Source organism: Nicotiana tabacum, chromosome 6, assembly GCF_000715075.1.
Source record: "Nicotiana tabacum cultivar K326 chromosome 6, ASM71507v2, whole genome shotgun sequence".
Lineage (NCBI taxonomy): Eukaryota > Viridiplantae > Streptophyta > Magnoliopsida > Solanales > Solanaceae > Nicotiana > Nicotiana tabacum.
In genome coordinates this window covers 33,564,238-33,569,758 of record NC_134085.1, presented here as the reverse complement: position 1 = coordinate 33,569,758, position 5,521 = coordinate 33,564,238, and the positions used below count along the sequence as shown (strand labels likewise).

The 5,521-nt window shown below is 38.2% G+C and overlaps 1 pseudogene; it reads right to left on the bottom strand.

Annotated features, from left to right (window-relative positions):
- Positions 1–609: 609 nt before the first annotated feature.
- On the bottom strand, positions 610–4,800 carry LOC107832760 (uncharacterized; annotated as a pseudogene).
- Positions 4,801–5,521: the final 721 nt, after the last annotated feature.

Below are 5,521 nucleotides of genomic sequence, written 5' to 3'. Positions count from 1 at the left end.
AATAAAAAAAGGATGTTTCTAGATGCACGCGCGAATATTGCGTTGACGTAGTAAAATATATAGCGATTTGAAAAATGATCACATGCAGCTGCAGTTGCCATATCCCATCACCTAAACCTAAAACAAAGGGAATTAGTCATAAAATTCAGCCAACTACTCCCCCGGGCCCCACAAAACCCCTTCTCTTCTTTCTTCTCCTTTTTCTTCCAGGATTAGGTACGCGCTTTGTCAACACTTTTACTTTATAAAACGGCAACTACTTTCTAGCTTTTAGCAAAAAAACACAAATTAGGCATTCGAGGTTCTGGGGAAAATATCATCATGTGTCCTTTAAGATTTATCTTGGTGTTCTTTTCGGCATTATTGGCTGGTTATGTAGCTTGGAGGACGGTTCGTTCTTCTTCGCCAGATATAGATTTTACAATTCCTGAGGATTCTATGGTTGAAACAACTAATGCTCCTCAGAAAGAGAAACAAGAATTCGATTCCCTTGAGGTGAGATTTCCATGTAACTTTCCTAAGATTATTCAAAATGGATTCTGGATTTTTGTGGACATGGCAAGTGGGAAATACTTGTGGAGGAATCTCAAGTCATTGCAGAACGTTGACTAGTCAAAGAGTTATTAGGAAACATTCTGGAAATCTCAGTTTTTGTACAAGGAGGTTTAGAAGTGGCTAAGACAAGAAATGTAAACAATTATGCCAACCCAGTGTACAAGTCATTGTTTTTGTAGAGTTGTGTAATTAATTGACTCATCAATGTAATGTATCTATTCGTTTCTTCCTTTCACTTTTAGGGACTAATCAAGAAACATGTAAATTTTTCCTAATGTATCAAATATCAATAAAGAGACTGAAAGAAATGTAACATGCCACCTCAAAACCTCAATGAGAAACCTAGGTCTTTGCACTACCTCTGAAAGCCATAAAGCCCTGGTTCGAACATGATTACAAAGACAACAATAACGACCCAGTAAAATTTTACTAGTAGGGTCTGAGAGGGTAGTGTATGCAGGTTTTACCCCTACCCGAGGGAGTAGAGAGGCTGTTTCCGAAAGACCCTCGGCTCAAGAAGGCGAAAAAGAAACAATATCACTACCACCAATAGAAACCATAAGAAAAATAACATCATGAAAATGAGAAAGTAGATGAAAAGCAAAAGCGATATACAATACATAGACCCGACACTATGTAAAACGAAAGAGCAGTAAGACACAACATTACCACTAACTAACTTCGATAAAAACCCTACCAGACTAGCCTCATAAAGGTATGAAGTAAGGAAACACTCAACTACTTCCTAACCTACTAACCTAGTACTCGACCTCCACAGCTTCCTATCAAGGGTCATGTCCTCGGAAATCTAAAGCCTCGCCATGTCCTGTCTGATCACTTCTCCCCAATACTTCTTAGGTCGTCCTCTACCTCTTCTCGTGCCCTCCAAAACCAGCCACTCATACCTCCTTACTGGAGCATCTGGGCTTCTCCTTTGTACGCATTTAGAGTTATGTATTTTCAAAGGTGTTTGGAAACATGGTAGTGTCTAACTTGTCAAATGCCTAAAAATTTACACATTTTCCTGAAATCTATATTGCCAACCTTCCTGCCATATTAGCAGTAATTGTAAAGTGAAAATGCATTCCTGGAACAGCGAAAGTACTCACCTTCAGCGGTTTTGCTCAAAGAGATGTGATGAATAGCTAGTTAAACTTCAGGTAATATTGGGTAGGCATTTACATTATGAACCAACAATGTTCTCCTTATATGAGTTCTACGAAATCCACTACTATCAGACAACTCCACTGTAAGAAACAGGAACGGGCACTTTTAGTGGGGATGGGAGCATATATACAACTGGAAGGACTAACATATTCACACAACAGTAACTTTGTTGCAAAACCTTTTAACTCAAATCAGCTTGTAATTTGATTGACATGTATATATAACAGAGTAAGAATAGCACCTTGTGGGTGTGGAGCATACCTAGCAACATTGCAGCCTGACCAACATGGCCACAACCACCAGTGCTACCAGGCTACTACTGGTTTTCCACAAAAGCTTAACTTGCAAATGAAAGGCAAAGAGTACGTAAAATGCCACCTCTGCCTCCCAATACCCATGCAAGTAACCAATCTTGTATCCAGCATCTAACTTTCTGTCAAACAGGGCGATGAGACTACTAAACGTCAAAGAAACATGTGTGCCTGCTGCGTACATTAGTAATAAAGAGACAGGAAGATTTGAGCACTTCTGCGAAACGACCTCTTTCTTCTTCATCAGGGATTTCTTCTTCCAACTCATCGTCGTTTCATAACAAAAGGAAAAGTGTTCCCTAGCATCATACTGTTCCCAGTATCTCTGCCTCCGCTTATTTCGTTTGCTATCAGCCCACCTGTAGGTCCTTAAAAGTTACACCATTGCTGTACTCATAGTTATAGTCCCAATCTCCGCCCAATGGCCTGTTCATTATCATATTGACGTTGAAGGGCACAATTATACTGATTTCTCGTTAGACAATACCTGTCAAAGCCAACTGATATTTGTCAGTTGTGTTGAAACTTCAACCAAAAAGGCTTGTTGCTTTTAAATAAAATGTATATTGTCATGGGAAAAGTTAAAGCACTAGCATCCTTTTCATCAAATGCCCGAGAAGCACAAAAGCCCAAACTGTTCCCACCGACAAAACCAGAATAGTAAATGAAGATAGGAAAAGGAGAAGAAATCCGCTTCTACTAAAAGAGCTACCATATATAGCAAAATCAAATTTAAAGCCAAAAATTGCAAATGAATCGCCAACTTTCATACTCTTCCTATCAGCCCTTCGCCATTAAGCGCCTCTCTCTATCTGCTCAAAAAGTAAAAGAAAATACGATATATAAGTGACCTCATTGCAAGAAAATGATCCAAGTGAAGAAGAAAAAATTAGTTCCAGGGAACATTCTTAGTTTGTAACCATACAAGAAAGTGTTCCCTGTTGAGACCGAGATGATGGGGTCAACACATATAAGCGTATCAAGGACATGCACAGTGTTAAAAAAAGCGGGCGCTTCCTCGCTTTAAGCGAAAAGCGAAGCGGAGCGGGAGGGGTATTGCTACTGCCATTAAAAGCAGCTCCGGTATGCATAAGCGACCGCATGCATAAGCGACCGCTTCTCTCTAAAAAGTGAGAAGCGGTGAAGCGCCCAGAAGCAATCGAAGCGGACGAGTTTTCAATTAAAAGACCCAAAGTCTTTTTTCAATTGAAAGACCCAAATAGTTGTTTCTGTTTTAGCACTTCTTCGACTTCTTTAGCAGCAAACTAGGGTTCTTCGAACCAGTGATTTCTTCCTCACTTCAAGCAGCGATTTGTTCAAGCAAACTAGAGTTCTTCTTCTTCTTCAAGACTTCAACAGTACAACAGCAACTTAGTTTCAACATGTATGTTAGCGCCGAAATGCTGGCGAATTTTTTTCAGAAAAATTCTGCCAAGTTTCTGCCCAATTTCTGCCCAATTTCTGCCCAATTATTATGTCTTTTATTCTTAGTTTTTATGGTTTTTCTTATGTGTTATGTAGTTATTCTTTTAATGGCGCCAAAAGAAGATAGGAAAGACCCGGCTTGGGCTTACTCTGCAAGAGTTAACGAGACCAATAAGATGGCCATTAGATGTCTTTAAATTTTTAATTTTTTTTAAAATTCCGCTTCACTTAAAAAAAGCGGGCACTTCGTTTCTCGCTTCTCGTGAAATGGGGGTTGTCGCTTTTCCTCGCGTCATGCTATTTTTAACACTGGACATGCATCAAGCTCTCTCGTTGGTTCAATTTTAGGAAAAGAGTGACACTGTCAGATACTTGTATGACAGTAACCTCAGAAGAAACAGGAAAGTAATTTTAGTAGATATTCAGAGATTATGGCAATAAAACAACAGGATGGAAACAAATAGCAGAATATTTGCAACAAGTCTCAGCTCTGTGACCTTGTTTTTCCTATTTTCTTCCCGAATTACTTGTCTTGTGATTGCCATTCATATGCTGTTCACTACATTTTTTTTTTCTTTTTGAGAAGTTAAATTCCACATCAATGTATTATTCCAGAATAGAACCTGCATCATTTGCATCAAATTAAACACCCTTAACCGCTCAGCTCTCTCCCTCTACATATGCTGTTCAGGGCATTTGTTTCAGGAAATAGAGAATTGGACAAGAGAAGAAGGCTGATTGAGGCCAAGTATTGTTCCTCTAGTCATATATTAGTTCTATAAAATTAAACATCTTTTAGGTCTCGTTCCCTAACAATAGTTATTTGAGAAATAAAGGAGTAAATTATGTATTGTTGATGCAGCTAAAATTTTGAAGAAATTTACCCGATATAGTTTTAAGTATGTGTATCTTGACTTTTTACAGTTGCCCCCACTTCAACATTTTCCAATAACATCTTTCTAAATAGAATTAGAACGACAGAAAAAAAATGACCTATTTATTTTTCTTATTTCGTTTCGGTAACTAAGCATGATTGTTAACATATTGAGGCAATTCAGTGAAGCATTTTTTTGTCAATGCTTCACTTGAATCACACAAGATATCAACTTTTTGGTCTTCTTTTCGTGCATTATTCTGTAAGGTTTTATACATGTCTGAGGAAAATACGAAGTAGTACCTTGAGAACGAGAAGACGATAGGCCTTTTTTAGATCAGCAGAAGACGCATTGTTAGGCACACCAATCATACTATAGTGGTTTTGCTGGCTGCCACTGATAGCGGATGTAGAAACCTGGGTACAACATCGAAGTGTACTTCTTTGCTTGCTCCATCGTACCCATGGTCAATCAAAAGGGGAGCCAAGAAGAGGTAGGCCTCCATGATATTGGTTGCACTTATTCAAACCTCCATGATACTCCACATTCTGTTTTCAGGTATAGATATTGAAAATATAAATGGACGTATCAGCAAATGTTTTGTGGTTAAGCGCAGTAATAAGTGATAATAGGGTGTGGAAAAAAACATTCTTGCAGTGGCCTTTTTTCGTTAGAAATACGTGTTCAAGATTTTTGCACTGAAGTCTGATACAAAGAAAACTGAATCAGAAAGATTAGCAAATAGAGTGCCCACAAATCATTTCCATGTAGTACGTTTACTAGCTTTAGGATAAAGTTTCATTAGTAGGAGTCATCTAGTTAACAGCTTTAGCTATTTTGCAAAGATCTCAAGATTGCAAGAAGATGTCTCATGAAACACTCTCTACTACAAAAACCATCAGCAACTAGATATCTGAGATACAGAAAACATTATCTTAATTTCATTTTTGTGTATACAATCACAGCACAATTTCAAACTCCAAAAGGATCATCTTCTGCAATACTGTTTGTTAAGAAAGTCGAACAAGTCGAGTTAAGTAGCATTAGTACAAGAAATGAACCTTAAAATTGACAAAATGAAAAATTCTCAATCAACTAATAAAATCCTCTTGCGGAAATGCAGGTCACAGATTCGAGCCGTGGAAACAGCCTCTTCCAGAAATGCAGGGTAAGGTTGCTTACAATGCA